Below are 21,773 nucleotides of genomic sequence, written 5' to 3' on the forward strand. Positions count from 1 at the left end.
GCTCTGAATGACCACGAGCAGTTTCTACAGAAAGAGTGTTTCAGAACTGCTGTATCCAAAGGAAGGTTCTACTCTGTTAGTTCAATGCACAGAACAGAAAGAAGTTCCAAAGATTGCTTCTTTGTAGTTTTTATTTGAAGATAATCCTTTTTCCACTATACACCTTAGCGCTCCGAATTTCCACTTGCAGTTTCTACAGAAAGAGGATTTCAGATCTACTCAATCAGAAGTAAGGTTCAACTATGTTAGTTGAATGCACAGAACAGAAAGAAGTTTCACAGAATGCTTCTGGGTAATTTTTATTTAAAGATATTCCTCTTTCCACTATACGCCCCTTAGCGCTCAGAATGTCCACTTGCAGTTTCCACAGAAAGAGTGTTTCAGAACTGCTCAATCAAAAGTGAGGTTCAATTCTGTGAGTTGAATGCACAGAGCAGAAAGAAGTTTCACAGAATGCTTCTGTGTAGTTTCTATTTGAAGACATTCCTTTTTCCACTATTTGCCCCTTAGCGCTCCGAATGTCCACTTGCAGTTTCTGCAGAAAGAGTGTTTCAGAACTGCTGAATCAAAAGTAAGATTCAACTCTGTGAGTTGAATGCACAGAACAGAAAGAAGTTTCACAGAATGCTTCTGTATAGTTATTTGATGACATAACTTTTTCCACTATAGGTTGCTTAGCCATCTCAATGTCCACTAGCAGTTTCTACAGAGAGAGTGTTTCAGAACCGCTCAATCAAAAGTCAGGTTCCACACTGTTAGTTGAACGCACAGATCAGAAAGAACTTTCGCAGAATGCTTCTGTGTAGTTTTTATTTGGAGATATTCCTTTTTCCTCTATAGGCCTCTTAGCACTCCGAATGTCCACTTGCACTTTCTACACAAAGGGTGTTTCAGAACTGCGTAACCAAAAGTAAGGCTCATCTCTGTTAGTTGAATTCACACAACTGAAAGAAGTCTCACAGAATGCTTCTGTGCAGTTTTTATAGGAAGATATTTTTTTTTGCCACTATAGGCCCCTTAGCGCTGGTAATATCCACTTTCCGTTTCTACAGAGTGTTTCAGAACTGCTCCATCAAAAGTAAGCTTGAACTCTGTTAGTTGAACGCACAGATCAGAAAGAAGTTTCACAAAATTCTTCTCTGTAGTTTTTATTTGAAGATATTACATTTTCCCACTATAGTCCACTTAGCGCTCCGAATGACCACTTGCACTTTCTGCAGGAAGAGTGATTCAGAACTGCTGAATCAAAAGTAAGGTTCAACTCTGTTAATTGAATGCACAGAACAGAAAGTAGTTTCACAGAATTATTCTGTGAAGTTTTTATTTGAAGATATTCGTTTTTCCACTATAGGCCCCTTAGAGCTCCCAATATCCACTTGCAGTTTCTACAGAAAGAGTGTTTCAGAACTGCTCAATCAAAAGTAAAGTTCTGCTCTGTTAGTTGAATGCACAGAACAGAAAGAAATTTCACAGAATGCTTCTGTGTAGTTTTTATTTGAAGATATTCGTTTCTCCACTGTAGGCACTTTAGCGCTCCGATTGTCCACTTGCAGTTACTACAGAAAGAGTGTTTCAGAGCTGCTCAATCAAAAGTAAGGTTCAACTCTGTTACTTGAATGCACAGATCAGAAAGTAGTTTCACAGAATGCTTCTGTGTAGTTTTCCTTTGAAGATATTCGTTTTTCCACTCTAGGCCCCTTAGCGCTCCGAATGCCACAGCAGTTTCTGCAGAAAGAGTGTTTCAGAACTGGTCAATTAAAAGTAAGTTTCATCTCTGTCAATTGAAAGCACAGATCAGAAAGAAGCTTCCCAGAATGCTTCTGTGTAGTTTTTATTTGAAGATATACCTTTTTCCGTTATTGGCCCCTTGCGCTCGAAATGTCCACTTGCCGTTTCTACAGAAAGAGTGTTTAAGAACTTCTCAATCAAAAGTCAGGTTCAACTCTGTTAGTTGAATGCACACAACAGAAAGAAGGTTCACAGTATGCTTCTGTGTAGTTTTTATTTGAAGGTATTCGTTTATCCCCTATAGGCCCCTTAGCGCTCTGAATGACCACGAGCAGTTTCTACAGAAAGAGTGTTTCAGAACTGCTGTATCCAAAGGAAGGTTCTACTCTGTTAGTTCAATGCACAGAACAGAAAGAAGTTCCAAAGATTGCTTCTTTGTAGTTTTTATTTGAAGATAATCCTTTTTCCACTATACACCTTAGCGCTCCGAATTTCCACTTGCAGTTTCTACAGAAAGAGGATTTCAGATCTACTCAATCAGAAGTAAGGTTCAACTATGTTAGTTGAATGCACAGAACAGAAAGAAGTTTCACAGAATGCTTCTGGGTAATTTTTATTTAAAGATATTCCTCTTTCCACTATACGCCCCTTAGCGCTCAGAATGTCCACTTGCAGTTTCCACAGAAAGAGTGTTTCAGAACTGCTCAATCAAAAGTGAGGTTCAACTCTGAGTTGAATGCACAGAACAGAAAGAAGTTTCACAGAATGCTTCTGTGTAGTTTTTATTTGAAGATATTCCTTTTTCCACTATTTGCCCCTTAGCGCTCCGAATGTCCACTTGCAGTTTCTACAGAAAGAGTGTTTCAGAACTGCTCAATCAAAAGTAAGATTCAACTCTGTGAGTTGAATGCACAGAACAGAAAGAAGTTTCACAGAATGCTTCTGTATACTTATTTGATGACATAACTTTTTCCACTATAGGTTGCTTAGCCATCTCAATGTCCACTAGCAGTTTCTACAGAGAGAGTGTTTCAGAACCACTCAATCAAAAGTCAGGTTCCACACTGTTAGTTGAATGCACAGATCAGAAAGAACTTTCGCAGAATGCTTCTGTGTAGTTTTTATTTGGAGATATTCCTTTTTCCTCTATAGGCCTCTTAGCACTCCGCATGTCCACTTGCACTTTCTACACAAAGGGTGTTTCAAAACTTCTCAATCAAAAGTACGTTTCACCACTGTTAGTTGATTGCACAGATCATACTGAAGTTTCACAGAATGCTTCTGTGAAGTTTTTATTTGAAGATATTCCTTATTCCAATGTAGGCTACTTAGAGTTCCGAATGTCAACTTGCTGTTTCTACAGAAAGAGTGTTTCAGAACTGCTCAATCAAAAGTAAGGTTCAACTCCATTAGTTGAATGCACAGAACAGAAGGAAGTTTCACAGAATGCATCTCTGTAGTTTTTATTTGAAGATATTCTTTTTTCCGCTCTAGGCCCCTTAGCGCTCTGAATGTCCACTTGCAGTTTCTACAGAAAGAGTGTTTCAGAACTGCGTAACCAAAAGTAAGGCTCATCTCTGTTAGTTGAATTCACACAACAGAAAGAAGTCTCACAGAATGCTTCTGTGCAGTTTTTATAGGAAGATATTTTTTTTTTCCACTATAGGCCCCTTAGCGCTGGTAATGTCCACTTTCCGTTTCTACAGAAAGAGTGTTTCAGAACTGCTCCATCAAAAGTAAGCTTGAACTCTGTTAGTTGAACGCACAGATCAGAAAGAAGTTTCACAAAATGCTTCTCTGTAGTTTTTATTTGAAGATATTACATTTTCCCACTATAGGCCACTTAGCGCTCCGAATGACCACTTGCACTTTCTGCAGGAAGAGTGATTCAGAACTGCTGAATCAAAAGTAAAGTTCAACTCTGTTAATTGAATGCACAGAACAGAAAGAAGTTTCACAGAATTATTCTGTGAAGTTTTTATTTGAAGATATTCGTTTTTCCACTATAGGCCCCTTAGAGCTCCCAATATCCACTTGCAGTTTGTACAGAAAGAGTGTTTCAGAACTGCTCAATCAAAAGTAAAGTTCTGCTCTGTTAGTTGAATGCACAGAACAGAAAGAAATTTCACAGAATGCTTCTGTGTAGTTTTTATTTGAAGATATTCGTTTCTCCACTGTAGGCACTTTAGCGCTCCGATTGTCCACTTGCAGTTACTACAGAAAGAGTGTTTCAGAGCTGCTCAATCAAAAGTAAGGTTCAACTCTGTTACTTGAATGCACAGATCAGAAAGTAGTTTCACAGAATGCTTCTGTGTAGTTTTCCTTTGAAGATATTCGTTTTTCCACTCTAGGCCCCTTAGCGCTCCGAATGCCACAGCAGTTTCTGCAGAAAGAGTGTTTCAGAACTGGTCAATTAAAAGTAAGTTTCATCTCTGTCAATTGAAAGCACAGATCAGAAAGAAGCTTCCCAGAATGCTTCTGTGTAGTTTTTATTTGAAGATATACCTTTTTCCGTTATTGGCCCCTTGCGCTCGAAATGTCCACTTGCCGTTTCTACAGAAAGAGTGTTTAAGAACTTCTCAATCAAAAGTCAGGTTCAACTCTGTTAGTTGAATGCACACAACAGAAAGAAGGTTCACAGTATGCTTCTGTGTAGTTTTTATTTGAAGGTATTCGTTTATCCCCTATAGGCCCCTTAGCGCTCTGAATGACCACGAGCAGTTTCTACAGAAAGAGTGTTTCAGAACTGCTGTATCCAAAGGAAGGTTCTACTCTGTTAGTTCAATGCACAGAACAGAAAGAAGTTCCAAAGATTGCTTCTTTGTAGTTTTTATTTGAAGATAATCCTTTTTCCACTATACACCTTAGCGCTCCGAATTTCCACTTGCAGTTTCTACAGAAAGAGGATTTCAGATCTACTCAATCAGAAGTAAGGTTCAACTATGTTAGTTGAATGCACAGAACAGAAAGAAGTTTCACAGAATGCTTCTGTATACTTATTTGATGACATAACTTTTTCCACTATAGGTTGCTTAGCCATCTCAATGTCCACTAGCAGTTTCTACAGAGAGAGTGTTTCAGAACCGCTCAATCAAAAGTCAGGTTCCACACTGTTAGTTGAATGCACAGATCAGAAAGAACTTTCGCAGAATGCTTCTGTGTAGTTTTTATTTGGAGATATTCCTTTTTCCTCTATAGGCCTCTTAGCACTCCGCATGTCCACTTGCACTTTCTACACAAAGGGTGTTTCAAAACTTCTCAATCAAAAGTACGTTTCACCACTGTTAGTTGATTGCACAGATCATACTGAAGTTTCACAGAATGCTTCTGTGAAGTTTTTATTTGAAGATATTCCTTATTCCAATGTAGGCTACTTAGAGTTCCGAATGTCAACTTGCTGTTTCTACAGAAAGAGTGTTTCAGAACTGCTCAATCAAAAGTAAGGTTCAACTCCATTAGTTGAATGCACAGAACAGAAGGAAGTTTCACAGAATGCATCTCTGTAGTTTTTATTTGAAGATATTCTTTTTTCCGCTCTAGGCCCCTTAGCGCTCTGAATGTCCACTTGCAGTTTCTACAGAAAGAGTGTTTCAGAACTGCGTAACCAAAAGTAAGGCTCATCTCTGTTAGTTGAATTCACACAACAGAAAGAAGTCTCACAGAATGCTTCTGTGCAGTTTTTATAGGAAGATATTTTTTTTTTCCACTATAGGCCCCTTAGCGCTGGTAATGTCCACTTTCCGTTTCTACAGAAAGAGTGTTTCAGAACTGCTCCATCAAAAGTAAGCTTGAACTCTGTTAGTTGAACGCACAGATCAGAAAGAAGTTTCACAAAATGCTTCTCTGTAGTTTTTATTTGAAGATATTACATTTTCCCACTATAGGCCACTTAGCGCTCCGAATGACCACTTGCACTTTCTGCAGGAAGAGTGATTCAGAACTGCTGAATCAAAAGTAAGGTTCAACTCTGTTAATTGAATGCACAGAACAGAAAGAAGTTTCACAGAATTATTCTGTGAAGTTTTTATTTGAAGATATTCGTTTTTCCACTATAGGCCCCTTAGAGCTCCCAATATCCACTTGCAGTTTGTACAGAAAGAGTGTTTCAGAACTGCTCAATCAAAAGTAAAGTTCTGCTCTGTTAGTTGAATGCACAGAACAGAAAGAAATTTCACAGAATGCTTCTGTGTAGTTTTTATTTGAAGATATTCGTTTCTCCACTGTAGGCACTTTAGCGCTCCGATTGTCCACTTGCAGTTACTACAGAAAGAGTGTTTCAGAGCTGCTCAATCAAAAGTAAGGTTCAACTCTGTTACTTGAATGCACAGATCAGAAAGTAGTTTCACAGAATGCTTCTGTGTAGTTTTCCTTTGAAGATATTCGTTTTTCCACTCTAGGCCCCTTAGCGCTCCGAATGCCACAGCAGTTTCTGCAGAAAGAGTGTTTCAGAACTGGTCAATTAAAAGTAAGTTTCATCTCTGTCAATTGAAAGCACAGATCAGAAAGAAGCTTCCCAGAATGCTTCTGTGTAGTTTTTATTTGAAGATATACCTTTTTCCGTTATTGGCCCCTTGCGCTCGAAATGTCCACTTGCCGTTTCTACAGAAAGAGTGTTTAAGAACTTCTCAATCAAAAGTCAGGTTCAACTCTGTTAGTTGAATGCACACAACAGAAAGAAGGTTCACAGTATGCTTCTGTGTAGTTTTTATTTGAAGGTATTCGTTTATCCCCTATAGGCCCCTTAGCGCTCTGAATGACCACGAGCAGTTTCTACAGAAAGAGTGTTTCAGAACTGCTGTATCCAAAGGAAGGTTCTACTCTGTTAGTTCAATGCACAGAACAGAAAGAAGTTCCAAAGATTGCTTCTTTGTAGTTTTTATTTGAAGATAATCCTTTTTCCACTATACACCTTAGCGCTCCGAATTTCCACTTGCAGTTTCTACAGAAAGAGGATTTCAGATCTACTCAATCAGAAGTAAGGTTCAACTATGTTAGTTGAATGCACAGAACAGAAAGAAGTTTCACAGAATGCTTCTGGGTAATTTTTATTTAAAGATATTCCTCTTTCCACTATACGCCCCTTAGCGCTCAGAATGTCCACTTGCAGTTTCCACAGAAAGAGTGTTTCAGAACTGCTCAATCAAAAGTGAGGTTCAACTCTGAGTTGAATGCACAGAACAGAAAGAAGTTTCACAGAATGCTTCTGTGTAGTTTTTATTTGAAGATATTCCTTTTTCCACTATTTGCCCCTTAGCGCTCCGAATGTCCACTTGCAGTTTCTACAGAAAGAGTGTTTCAGAACTGCTCAATCAAAAGTAAGATTCAACTCTGTGAGTTGAATGCACAGAACAGAAAGAAGTTTCACAGAATGCTTCTGTATACTTATTTGATGACATAACTTTTTCCACTATAGGTTGCTTAGCCATCTCAATGTCCACTAGCAGTTTCTACAGAGAGAGTGTTTCAGAACCGCTCAATCAAAAGTCAGGTTCCACACTGTTAGTTGAATGCACAGATCAGAAAGAACTTTCGCAGAATGCTTCTGTGTAGTTTTTATTTGGAGATATTCCTTTTTCCTCTATAGGCCTCTTAGCACTCCGCATGTCCACTTGCACTTTCTACACAAAGGGTGTTTCAAAACTTCTCAATCAAAAGTACGTTTCACCACTGTTAGTTGATTGCACAGATCATACTGAAGTTTCACAGAATGCTTCTGTGAAGTTTTTATTTGAAGATATTCCTTATTCCAATGTAGGCTACTTAGAGTTCCGAATGTCAACTTGCTGTTTCTACAGAAAGAGTGTTTCAGAACTGCTCAATCAAAAGTAAGGTTCAACTCCATTAGTTGAATGCACAGAACAGAAGGAAGTTTCACAGAATGCATCTCTGTAGTTTTTATTTGAAGATATTCTTTTTTCCGCTCTAGGCCCATTAGCGCTCTGAATGTCCACTTGCAGTTTCTACAGAAAGAGTGTTTCAGAACTGCGTAACCAAAAGTAAGGCTCATCTCTGTTAGTTGAATTCACACAACAGAAAGAAGTCTTACAGAATGCTTCTGTGCAGTTTTTATAGGAAGATATTTTTTTTTGCCACTATAGGCCCCTTAGCGCTGGTAATGTCCACTTTCCGTTTCTACAGAAAGAGTGTTTCAGAACTGCTCCATCAAAAGTAAGCTTGAACTCTGTTAGTTGAACGCACAGATCAGAAAGAAGTTTCACAAAATGCTTCTCTGTAGTTTTTATTTGAAGATATTACATTTTCCCACTATAGGCCACTTAGCGCTCCGAATGACCACTTGCACTTTCTGCAGGAAGAGTGATTCAGAACTGCTGAATCAAAAGTAAGGTTCAACTCTGTTAATTGAATGCACAGAACAGAAAGAAGTTTCACAGAATTATTCTGTGAAGTTTTTATTTGAAGATATTCGTTTTTCCACTATAGGCCCCTTAGAGCTCCCAATATCCACTTGCAGTTTGTACAGAAAGAGTGTTTCAGAACTGCTCAATCAAAAGTAAAGTTCTGCTCTGTTAGTTGAATGCACAGAACAGAAAGAAATTTCACAGAATGCTTCTGTGTAGTTTTTATTTGAAGATATTCGTTTCTCCACTGTAGGCACTTTAGCGCTCCGATTGTCCACTTGCAGTTACTACAGAAAGAGTGTTTCAGAGCTGCTCAATCAAAAGTAAGGTTCAACTCTGTTACTTGAATGCACAGATCAGAAAGTAGTTTCACAGAATGCTTCTGTGTAGTTTTCCTTTGAAGATATTCGTTTTTCCACTCTAGGCCCCTTAGCGCTCCGAATGCCACAGCAGTTTCTGCAGAAAGAGTGTTTCAGAACTGGTCAATTAAAAGTAAGTTTCATCTCTGTCAATTGAAAGCACAGATCAGAAAGAAGCTTCCCAGAATGCTTCTGTGTAGTTTTTATTTGAAGATATACCTTTTTCCGTTATTGGCCCCTTGCGCTCGAAATGTCCACTTGCCGTTTCTACAGAAAGAGTGTTTAAGAACTTCTCAATCAAAAGTCAGGTTCAACTCTGTTAGTTGAATGCACACAACAGAAAGAAGGTTCACAGTATGCTTCTGTGTAGTTTTTATTTGAAGGTATTCGTTTATCCCCTATAGGCCCCTTAGCGCTCTGAATGACCACGAGCAGTTTCTACAGAGTGTTTCAGAACTGCTGTATCCAAAGGAAGGTTCTACTCTGTTAGTTCAATGCACAGAACAGAAAGAAGTTCCAAAGATTGCTTCTTTGTAGTTTTTATTTGAAGATAATCCTTTTTCCACTATACACCTTAGCGCTCCGAATTTCCACTTGCAGTTTCTACAGAAAGAGGATTTCAGATCTACTCAATCAGAAGTAAGGTTCAACTATGTTAGTTGAATGCACAGAACAGAAAGAAGTTTCACAGAATGCTTCTGGGTAATTTTTATTTAAAGATATTCCTCTTTCCACTATACGCCCCTTAGCGCTCAGAATGTCCACTTGCAGTTTCCACAGAAAGAGTGTTTCAGAACTGCTCAATCAAAAGTGAGGTTCAACTCTGAGTTGAATGCACAGAACAGAAAGAAGTTTCACAGAATGCTTCTGTGTAGTTTTTATTTGAAGATATTCCTTTTTCCACTATTTGCCCCTTAGCGCTCCGAATGTCCACTTGCAGTTTCTACAGAAAGAGTGTTTCAGAACTGCTCAATCAAAAGTAAGATTCAACTCTGTGAGTTGAATGCACAGAACAGAAAGAAGTTTCACAGAATGCTTCTGTATACTTATTTGATGACATAACTTTTTCCACTATAGGTTGCTTAGCCATCTCAATGTCCACTAGCAGTTTCTACAGAGAGAGTGTTTCAGAACCGCTCAATCAAAAGTCAGGTTCCACACTGTTAGTTGAATGCACAGATCAGAAAGAACTTTCGCAGAATGCTTCTGTGTAGTTTTTATTTGGAGATATTCCTTTTTCCTCTATAGGCCTCTTAGCACTCCGCATGTCCACTTGCACTTTCTACACAAAGGGTGTTTCAAAACTTCTCAATCAAAAGTACGTTTCACCACTGTTAGTTGATTGCACAGATCATACTGAAGTTTCACAGAATGCTTCTGTGAAGTTTTTATTTGAAGATATTCCTTATTCCAATGTAGGCTACTTAGAGTTCCGAATGTCAGCTTGCTGTTTCTACAGAAAGAGTGTTTCAGAACTGCTCAATCAAAAGTAAGGTTCAACTGCATTAGTTGAATGCACAGAACAGAAGGAAGTTTCACAGAATGCATCTCTGTAGTTTTTATTTGAAGATATTCTTTTTTCCGCTCTAGGCCCCTTAGCGCTCTGAATGTCCACTTGCAGTTTCTACAGAAAGAGTGTTTCAGAACTGCGTAACCAAAAGTAAGGCTCATCTCTGTTAGTTGAATTCACACAACAGAAAGAAGTCTCACAGAATGCTTCTGTGCAGTTTTTATAGGAAGATATTTTTTTTTGCCACTATAGGCCCCTTAGCGCTGGTAATGTCCACTTTCCGTTTCTACAGAAAGAGTGTTTCAGAACTGCTCCATCAAAAGTAAGCTTGAACTCTGTTAGTTGAACGCACAGATCAGAAAGAAGTTTCACAAAATGCTTCTCTGTAGTTTTTATTTGAAGATATTACATTTTCCCACTATAGGCCACTTAGCGCTCCGAATGACCACTTGCACTTTCTGCAGGAAGAGTGATTCAGAACTGCTGAATCAAAAGTAAGGTTCAACTCTGTTAATTGAATGCACAGAACAGAAAGAAGTTTCACAGAATTATTCTGTGAAGTTTTTATTTGAAGATATTCGTTTTTCCACTATAGGCCCCTTAGAGCTCCCAATATCCACTTGCAGTTTGTACAGAAAGAGTGTTTCAGAACTGCTCAATCAAAAGTAAAGTTCTGCTCTGTTAGTTGAATGCACAGAACAGAAAGAAATTTCACAGAATGCTTCTGTGTAGTTTTTATTTGAAGATATTCGTTTCTCCACTGTAGGCACTTTAGCGCTCCGATTGTCCACTTGCAGTTACTACAGAAAGAGTGTTTCAGAGCTGCTCAATCAAAAGTAAGGTTCAACTCTGTTACTTGAATGCACAGATCAGAAAGTAGTTTCACAGAATGCTTCTGTGTAGTTTTCCTTTGAAGATATTCGTTTTTCCACTCTAGGCCCCTTAGCGCTCCGAATGCCACAGCAGTTTCTGCAGAAAGAGTGTTTCAGAACTGGTCAATTAAAAGTAAGTTTCATCTCTGTCAATTGAAAGCACAGATCAGAAAGAAGCTTCCCAGAATGCTTCTGTGTAGTTTTTATTTGAAGATATACCTTTTTCCGTTATTGGCCCCTTGCGCTCGAAATGTCCACTTGCCGTTTCTACAGAAAGAGTGTTTAAGAACTTCTCAATCAAAAGTCAGGTTCAACTCTGTTAGTTGAATGCACACAACAGAAAGAAGGTTCACAGTATGCTTCTGTGTAGTTTTTATTTGAAGATATTCGTTTATCCCCTATAGGCCCCTTAGCGCTCTGAATGACCACGAGCAGTTTCTACAGAAAGAGTGTTTCAGAACTGCTGTATCCAAAGGAAGGTTCTACTCTGTTAGTTCAATGCACAGAACAGAAAGAAGTTCCAAAGATTGCTTCTTTGTAGTTTTTATTTGAAGATAATCCTTTTTCCACTATACACCTTAGCGCTCCGAATTTCCACTTGCAGTTTCTACAGAAAGAGGATTTCAGATCTACTCAATCAGAAGTAAGGTTCAACTATGTTAGTTGAATGCACAGAACAGAAAGAAGTTTCACAGAATGCTTCTGGGTAATTTTTATTTAAAGATATTCCTCTTTCCACTATACGCCCCTTAGCGCTCAGAATGTCCACTTGCAGTTTCCACAGAAAGAGTGTTTCAGAACTGCTCAATCAAAAGTGAGGTTCAACTCTGAGTTGAATGCACAGAACAGAAAGAAGTTTCACAGAATGCTTCTGTGTAGTTTTTATTTGAAGATATTCCTTTTTCCACTATTTGCCCCTTAGCGCTCCGAATGTCCACTTGCAGTTTCTACAGAAAGAGTGTTTCAGAACTGCTCAATCAAAAGTAAGATTCAACTCTGTGAGTTGAATGCACAGAACAGAAAGAAGTTTCACAGAATGCTTCTGTATACTTATTTGATGACATAACTTTTTCCACTATAGGTTGCTTAGCCATCTCAATGTCCACTAGCAGTTTCTACAGAGAGAGTGTTTCAGAACCGCTCAATCAAAAGTCAGGTTCCACACTGTTAGTTGAATGCACAGATCAGAAAGAACTTTCGCAGAATGCTTCTGTGTAGTTTTTATTTGGAGATATTCCTTTTTCCTCTATAGGCCTCTTAGCACTCCGCATGTCCACTTGCACTTTCTACACAAAGGGTGTTTCAAAACTTCTCAATCAAAAGTACGTTTCACCACTGTTAGTTGATTGCACAGATCATACTGAAGTTTCACAGAATGCTTCTGTGAAGTTTTTATTTGAAGATATTCCTTATTCCAATGTAGGCTACTTAGAGTTGCGAATGTCAACTTGCTGTTTCTACAGAAAGAGTGTTTCAGAACTGCTCAATCAAAAGTAAGGTTCAACTCCATTAGTTGAATGCACAGAACAGAAGGAAGTTTCACAGAATGCATCTCTGTAGTTTTTATTTGAAGATATTCTTTTTTCCGCTCTAGGCCCCTTAGCGCTCTGAATGTCCACTTGCAGTTTCTACAGAAAGAGTGTTTCAGAACTGCGTAACCAAAAGTAAGGCTCATCTCTGTTAGTTGAATTCACACAACAGAAAGAAGTCTCACAGAATGCTTCTGTGCAGTTTTTATAGGAAGATATTTTTTTTTGCCACTATAGGCCCCTTAGCGCTGGTAATGTCCACTTTCCGTTTCTACAGAAAGAGTGTTTCAGAACTGCTCCATCAAAAGTAAGCTTGAACTCTGTTAGTTGAACGCACAGATCAGAAAGAAGTTTCACAAAATGCTTCTCTGTAGTTTTTATTTGAAGATATTACATTTTCCCACTATAGGCCACTTAGCGCTCCGAATGACCACTTGCACTTTCTGCAGGAAGAGTGATTCAGAACTGCTGAATCAAAAGTAAGGTTCAACTCTGTTAATTGAATGCACAGAACAGAAAGAAGTTTCACAGAATTATTCTGTGAAGTTTTTATTTGAAGATATTCGTTTTTCCACTATAGGCCCCTTAGAGCTCCCAATATCCACTTGCAGTTTGTACAGAAAGAGTGTTTCAGAACTGCTCAATCAAAAGTAAAGTTCTGCTCTGTTAGTTGAATGCACAGAACAGAAAGAAATTTCACAGAATGCTTCTGTGTAGTTTTTATTTGAAGATATTCGTTTCTCCACTGTAGGCACTTTAGCGCTCCGATTGTCCACTTGCAGTTACTACAGAAAGAGTGTTTCAGAGCTGCTCAATCAAAAGTAAGGTTCAACTCTGTTACTTGAATGCACAGATCAGAAAGTAGTTTCACAGAATGCTTCTGTGTAGTTTTCCTTTGAAGATATTCGTTTTTCCACTCTAGGCCCCTTAGCGCTCCGAATGCCACAGCAGTTTCTGCAGAAAGAGTGTTTCAGAACTGGTCAATTAAAAGTAAGTTTCATCTCTGTCAATTGAAAGCACAGATCAGAAAGAAGCTTCCCAGAATGCTTCTGTGTAGTTTTTATTTGAAGATATACCTTTTTCCGTTATTGGCCCCTTGCGCTCGAAATGTCCACTTGCCGTTTCTACAGAAAGAGTGTTTAAGAACTTCTCAATCAAAAGTCAGGTTCAACTCTGTTAGTTGAATGCACACAACAGAAAGAAGGTTCACAGTATGCTTCTGTGTAGTTTTTATTTGAAGATATTCGTTTATCCCCTATAGGCCCCTTAGCGCTCTGAATGACCACGAGCAGTTTCTACAGAAAGAGTGTTTCAGAACTGCTGTATCCAAAGGAAGGTTCTACTCTGTTAGTTCAATGCACAGAACAGAAAGAAGTTCCAAAGATTGCTTCTTTGTAGTTTTTATTTGAAGATAATCCTTTTTCCACTATACACCTTAGCGCTCCGAATTTCCACTTGCAGTTTCTACAGAAAGAGGATTTCAGATCTACTCAATCAGAAGTAAGGTTCAACTATGTTAGTTGAATGCACAGAACAGAAAGAAGTTTCACAGAATGCTTCTGGGTAATTTTTATTTAAAGATATTCCTCTTTCCACTATACGCCCCTTAGCGCTCAGAATGTCCACTTGCAGTTTCCACAGAAAGAGTGTTTCAGAACTGCTCAATCAAAAGTGAGGTTCAATTCTGTGAGTTGAATGCACAGAGCAGAAAGAAGTTTCACAGAATGCTTCTGTGTAGTTTCTATTTGAAGACATTCCTTTTTCCACTATTTGCCCCTTAGCGCTCCGAATGTCCACTTGCAGTTTCTGCAGAAAGAGTGTTTCAGAACTGCTGAATCAAAAGTAAGATTCAACTCTGTGAGTTGAATGCACAGAACAGAAAGTAGTTTCACAGAATGCTTCTGTATAGTTATTTGATGACATAACTTTTTCCACTATAGGTTGCTTAGCCATCTCAATGTCCACTAGCAGTTTCTACAGAGAGAGTGTTTCAGAACCGCTCAATCAAAAGTCAGGTTCCACACTGTTAGTTGAACGCACAGATCAGGAAGAACTTTCGCAGAATGCTTCTGTGTAGTTTGTATTTGGAGATATTCCTTTTTCCTCTATAGGCCTCTTAGCACTCCGAATGTCCACTTGCACTTTCTACACAAAGGGTGTTTCAGAACTGCGTAACCAAAAGTAAGGCTCATCTCTGTTAGTTGAATTCACACAACTGAAAGAAGTCTCACAGAATGCTTCTGTGCAGTTTTTATAGGAAGATATTTTTTTTTGCCACTATAGGCCCCTTAGCGCTGGTAATGTCCACTTTCCGTTTCTACAGAGTGTTTCAGAACTGCTCCATCAAAAGTAAGCTTGAACTCTGTTAGTTGAACTCACAGATCAGAAAGAAGTTTCACAAAATGCTTCTCTGTAGTTTTTATTTGAAGATATTACATTTTCCCACTATAGGCCACTTAGCGCTCCGAATGACCACTTGCACTTTCTGCAGGAAGAGTGATTCAGAACTGCTGAATCAAAAGTAAGGTTCAACTCTGTTAATTGAATGCACAGAACAGAAAGAAGTTTCACAGAATTATTCTGTGAAGTTTTTATTTGAAGATATTCGTTTTTCCACTATAGGCCCCTTGGAGCTCCCAATATCCACTTGCGGTTTCTACAGAAAGAGTGTTTCAGAACTGCTCAATCAAAAGTAAAGTTCTGCTCTGTTAGTTGAATGCACAGAACAGAAAGAAATTTCACAGAATGCTTCTGTGTAGTTTTTATTTGAAGATATTCGTTTCTCCACTGTAGGCACTTTAGCGCTCTGATTGTCCACTTGCAGTTACTACAGAAAGAGTGTTTCAGAGCTGCTCAATCAAAAGTAAGGTTCAACTCTGTTACTTGAATGCACAGATCAGAAAGTAGTTTCACAGAATGCTTCTGTGTAGTTTTCCTTTGAAGATATTCGTTTTTCCACTCTAGGCCCCTTAGCGCTCCGAATGCCACAGCAGTTTCTGCAGAAAGAGTGTTTCAGAACTGGTCAATTAAAAGTAAGTTTCATCTCTGTCAATTGAAAGCACAGATCAGAAAGAAGCTTCCCAGAATGCTTCTGTGTAGTTTTTATTTGAAGATATACCTTTTTCCGTTATTGGCCCCTTGCGCTCGAAATGTCCACTTGCCGTTTCTACAGAAAGAGTGTTTAAGAACTTCTCAATCAAAAGTCAGGTTCAACTCTGTTAGTTGAATGCACACAACAGAAAGAAGTTTCACAGTATGCTTCTGTGTAGTTTTTATTTGAAGATATTCGTTTATCCCCTATAGGCCCCTTAGCGCTCTGAATGACCACTAGCAGTTTCTACAGAAAGAGTGTTTCAGAACTGCTGTATCAAAAGGAAGGTTCTACTCTGTTAGTTCAATGCACAGAACAGAAAGAAGTTCCAAAGATTGCTTCTTTGTAGTTTTTATTTGAAGATAATCCTTTTTCCACTATACACATTAGCGCTCCGAATTTCCACTTGCAGTTTCTACAGAAAGAGGATTTCAGATCTACTCAATCAGAAGTAAGGTTCAACTATGTTAGTTGAATGCACAGAACAGAAAGAAGTTTCACAGAATGCTTCTGGGTAATTTTTATTTAAAGATATTCCTCTTTCCACTATACGCCCCTTAGCGCTCAGAATGTCCACTTGCAGTTTCCACAGAAAGAGTGTTTCAGAACTGCTCAATCAAAAGTGAGGTTCAACTCTGAGTTGAATGCACAGAACAGAAAGAAGTTTCACAGAATGCTTCTGTGTAGCTTTATTTGAAGATATTCCTTTTTCCGCTATTTGCCCCTTAGCGCTCCGAATGTCCACTTGCAGTTTCTACAGAAAGAGTGTTTCAGAACTGCTCAATCAAAAGTAAGATTCAACTCTGTGAGTTGAATGCACAGAACAGAAAGAAGTTTCACAGAATGCTTCTGTATACTTATTTGATGACATAACTTTTTCCACTATAGGTTGCTTAGCCATCTCAATGTCCACTAGCAGTTTCTACAGAGAGAGTGTTTCAGAACCGCTCAATCAAAAGTCAGGTTCCACACTGTTAGTTGAATGCACAGATCAGAAAGAACTTTCGCAGAATGCTTCTGTGTAGTTTTTATTTGGAGATATTCCTTTTTCCTCTATAGGCCTCTTAGCACTCCGAATGTCCACTTGCACTTTCTACACAAAGGGTGGTTCAAAACTTCTCAATCAAAAGTACGTTTCACCTCTGTTAGTTGATTGCACAGATCATACTGAAGTTTCACAGAATGCTTCTGTGAAGTTTTTATTTGAAGATATTCCTTATTCCAATGTAGGCTACTTAGAGTTCCGAATGTCAACTTGCTGTTTCTACAGAAAGAGTGTTTCAGAACTGCTCAATCAAAAGTAAGGTTCAACTCCATTAATTGAATGCACAGAACAGAAGGAAGTTTCACAGAATGCATCTCTGTAGTTTTTATTTGAAGGTATTCTTTTTTCCGCTCTAGGCCCCTTAGCGCTCTGAATGTCCACTTGCAGTTTCTACAGAAAGAGTGTTTCAGAACTGCGTAACCAAAAGTAAGGCTCATCTCTGTTAGTTGAATTCACACAACTGAAAGAAGTCTCACAGAATGCTTCTGTGCAGTTTTTATAGGAAGATATTTTTTTTGCCACTATAGGCCCCTTAGCGCTGGTAATGTCCACTTTCCGTTTCTACAGAAAGAGTGTTTCAGAACTGCTCCATCAAAAGTAAGCTTGAACTCTGTTAGTTGAACGCACAGATCAGAAAGAAGTTTCACAAAATGCTTCTCTGTAGTTTTTATTTGAAGATATTACATTTTCCCACTATAGGCCACTTAGCGCTCCGAATGACCACTTGCACTTTCTGCAGGAAGAGTGATTCAGAACTGCTGAATCAAAAGTAAGGTTCAACTCTGTTAATTGAATGCACAGAACAGAAAGAAGTTTCACAGAATTATTCTGTGAAGTTTTTATTTGAAGATATTCGTTTTTCCACTATAGGCCCCTTAGAGCTCCCAATATCCACTTGCAGTTTGTACAGAAAGAGTGTTTCAGAACTGCTCAATCAAAAGTAAAGTTCTGCTCTGTTAGTTGAATGCACAGAACAGAAAGAAATTTCACAGAATGCTTCTGTGTAGTTTTTATTTGAAGATATTCGTTTCTCCACTGTAGGCACTTTAGCGCTCCGATTGTCCACTTGCAGTTACTACAGAAAGAGTGTTTCAGAGCTGCTCAATCAAAAGTAAGGTTCAACTCTGTTACTTGAATGCACAGATCAGAAAGTAGTTTCACAGAATGCTTCTGTGTAGTTTTCCTTTGAAGATATTCGTTTTTCCACTCTAGGCCCCTTAGCGCTCCGAATGCCACAGCAGTTTCTGCAGAAAGAGTGTTTCAGAACTGGTCAATTAAAAGTAAGTTTCATCTCTGTCAATTGAAAGCACAGATCAGAAAGAAGCTTCCCAGAATGCTTCTGTGTAGTTTTTATTTGAAGATATACCTTTTTCCGTTATTGGCCCCTTGCGCTCGAAATGTCCACTTGCCGTTTCTACAGAAAGAGTGTTTAAGAACTTCTCAATCAAAAGTCAGGTTCAACTCTGTTAGTTGAATGCACACAACAGAAAGAAGGTTCACAGTATGCTTCTGTGTAGTTTTTATTTGAAGATATTCGTTTATCCCCTATAGGCCCCTTAGCGCTCTGAATGACCACGAGCAGTTTCTACAGAAAGAGTGTTTCAGAACTGCTGTATCCAAAGGAAGGTTCTACTCTGTTAGTTCAATGCACAGAACAGAAAGAAGTTCCAAAGATTGCTTCTTTGTAGTTTTTATTTGAAGATAATCCTTTTTCCACTATACACCTTAGCGCTCCGAATTTCCACTTGCAGTTTCTACAGAAAGAGGATTTCAGATCTACTCAATCAGAAGTAAGGTTCAACTATGTTAGTTGAATGCACAGAACAGAAAGAAGTTTCACAGAATGCTTCTGGGTAATTTTTATTTAAAGATATTCCTCTTTCCACTATACGCCCCTTAGCGCTCAGAATGTCCACTTGCAGTTTCCACAGAAAGAGTGTTTCAGAACTGCTCAATCAAAAGTGAGGTTCAATTCTGTGAGTTGAATGCACAGAGCAGAAAGAAGTTTCACAGAATGCTTCTGTGTAGTTTCTATTTGAAGACATTCCTTTTTCCACTATTTGCCCCTTAGCGCTCCGAATGTCCACTTGCAGTTTCTGCAGAAAGAGTGTTTCAGAACTGCTGAATCAAAAGTAAGATTCAACTCTGTGAGTTGAATGCACAGAACAGAAAGAAGTTTCACAGAATGCTTCTGTATAGTTATTTGATGACATAACTTTTTCCACTATAGGTTGCTTAGCCATCTCAATGTCCACTAGCAGTTTCTACAGAGAGAGTGTTTCAGAACCGCTCAATCAAAAGTCAGGTTCCACACTGTTAGTTGAACGCACAGATCAGAAAGAACTTTCGCAGAATGCTTCTGTGTAGTTTTTATTTGGAGATATTCCTTTTTCCTCTATAGGCCTCTTAGCACTCCGAATGTCCACTTGCACTTTCTACACAAAGGGTGTTTCAGAACTGCGTAACCAAAAGTAAGGCTCATCTCTGTTAGTTGAATTCACACAACTGAAAGAAGTCTCACAGAATGCTTCTGTGCAGTTTTTATAGGAAGATATTTTTTTTTGCCACTATAGGCCCCTTAGCGCTGGTAATATCCACTTTCCGTTTCTACAGAGTGTTTCAGAACTGCTCCATCAAAAGTAAGCTTGAACTCTGTTAGTTGAACGCACAGATCAGAAAGAAGTTTCACAAAATTCTTCTCTGTAGTTTTTATTTGAAGATATTACATTTTCCCACTATAGGCCACTTAGCGCTCCGAATGACCACTTGCACTTTCTGCAGGAAGAGTGATTCAGAACTGCTGAATCAAAAGTAAGGTTCAACTCTGTTAATTGAATGCACAGAACAGAAAGAAGTTTCACAGAATTATTCTGTGAAGTTTTTATTTGAAGATATTCGTTTTTCCACTATAGGCCCCTTAGAGCTCCCAATATCCACTTGCAGTTTGTACAGAAAGAGTGTTTCAGAACTGCTCAATCAAAAGTAAAGTTCTGCTCTGTTAGTTGAATGCACAGAACAGAAAGAAATTTCACAGAATGCTTCTGTGTAGTTTTTATTTGAAGATATTCGTTTCTCCACTGTAGGCACTTTAGCGCTCCGATTGTCCACTTGCAGTTACTACAGAAAGAGTGTTTCAGAGCTGCTCAATGAAAAGTAAGGTTCAACTCTGTTACTTGAATGCACAGATCAGAAAGTAGTTTCACAGAATGCTTCTGTGTAGTTTTCCTTTGAAGATATTCGTTTTTCAACTCTAGGCCCCTTAGCGCTCCGAATGCCACAGCAGTTTCTGCAGAAAGAGTGTTTCAGAACTGGTCAATTAAAAGTAAGTTTCATCTCTGTCAATTGAAAGCACAGATCAGAAAGAAGCTTCCCAGAATGCTTCTGTGTAGTTTTTATTTGAAGATATACCTTTTTCCGTTATTGGCCCCTTGCGCTCGAAATGTCCACTTGCCGTTTCTACAGAAAGAGTGTTTAAGAACTTCTCAATCAAAAGTCGGGTTCAACTCTGTTAGTTGAATGCACACAACAGAAAGAAGGTTCACAGTATGCTTCTGTGTAGTTTTTATTTGAAGATATTCGTTTATCCCCTATAGGCCCCTTAGCGCTCTGAATGACCACGAGCAGTTTCTACAGAAAGAGTGTTTCAGAACTGCTGTATCAAAAGGAAGGTTCTACTCTGTTAGTTCAATGCACAGAACAGAAAGAAGTTCCAAAGATTGCTTCTTTGTAGTTTTTATTTGAAGATAATCCTTTTTCCACTATACACCTTAGCGCTCCGAATTTCCACTTGCAGTTTCTACAGAAAGAGGATTTCAGATCTACTCAATCAGAAGTAAGGTTCAACTATGTTAGTTGAATGCACAGAACAGAAAGAAGTTTCACAGAATGCTTCTGGGTAATTTTTATTTAAAGATATTCCTCTTTCCACTATACGCCCCTTAGCGCTCAGAATGTCCACTTGCAGTTTCCACAGAAAGAGTGTTTCAGAACTGCTCAATCAAAAGTGAGGTTCAACTCTGTGAGTTGAATGCACAGAACAGAAAGAAGTTTCACAGAATGCTTCTGTGTAGTTTTTATTTGAAGATATTCCTTTTTCCACTATTTGCCCCTTAGCGCTCCGAATGTCCACTTGCAGTTTCTACAGAAAGAGGGTTTCAGAACTGCTCAATCAAAAGTAAGATTCAACTCTGTGAGTTGAATGCACAGAACAGAAAGAAGTTTCACAGAATGCTTCTGTATACTTATTTGATGACATAACTTTTTCCACTATAGGTTGCTTAGCCATCTCAATGTCCACTAGCAGTTTCTACAGAGAGAGTGTTTCAGAACCGCTCAATCAAAAGTCAGGTTGCACACTGTTAGTTGAATGCACAGATCAGAAAGAACTTTCGCAGAATGCTTCTGTGTAGTTTTTATTTGGAGATATTCCTTTTTCCTCTATAGGCCTCTTAGCACTCCGCATGTCCACTTGCACTTTCTACACAAAGGGTGTTTCAAAACTTCTCAATCAAAAGTACGTTTCACCACTGTTAGTTGATTGCACAGATCATACTGAAGTTTCACAGAATGCTTCTGTGAAGTTTTTATTTGAAGATATTCCTTATTCCAATGTAGGCTACTTAGAGTTCCGAATGTCAACTTGCTGTTTCTACAGAAAGAGTGTTTCAGAACTGCTCAATCAAAAGTAAGGTTCAACTCCATTAGTTGAATGCACAGAACAGAAGGAAGTTTCACAGAATGCATCTCTGTAGTTTTTATTTGAAGATATTCTTTTTTCCGTTCTAGGCCCCTTAGCGCTCTGAATGTCCACTTGCAGTTTCTACAGAAAGAGTGTTTCAGAACTGCGTAACCAAAAGTAAGGCTCATCTCTGTTAGTTGAATTCACACAACAGAAAGAAGTCTCACAGAATGCTTCTGTGCAGTTTTTATAGGAAGATATCTTTTTTTGCCACTATAGGCCCCTTAGCGCTGGTAATGTCCACTTTCCGTTTCTACAGAAAGAGTGTTTCAGAACTGCTCCATCAAAAGTAAGCTTGAACTCTGTTAGTTGAACGCACAGATCAGAAACAAGTTTCACAAAATGCTTCTCTGTAGTTTTTATTTGAAGATATTACATTTTCCCACTATAGGCCACTTAGCGCTCCGAATGACCACTTGCACTTTCTGCAGGAAGAGTGATTCAGAACTGCTGAATCAAAAGTAAGGTTCAACTCTGTTAATTGAATGCACAGAACAGAAAGAAGTTTCACAGAATTATTCTGTGAAGTTTTTATTTGAAGT

Source organism: Symphalangus syndactylus, chromosome 15 (assembly GCF_028878055.3).
Source record: "Symphalangus syndactylus isolate Jambi chromosome 15, NHGRI_mSymSyn1-v2.1_pri, whole genome shotgun sequence".
In the NCBI taxonomy this organism is placed as follows: Eukaryota; Metazoa; Chordata; class Mammalia; order Primates; family Hylobatidae; genus Symphalangus; species Symphalangus syndactylus.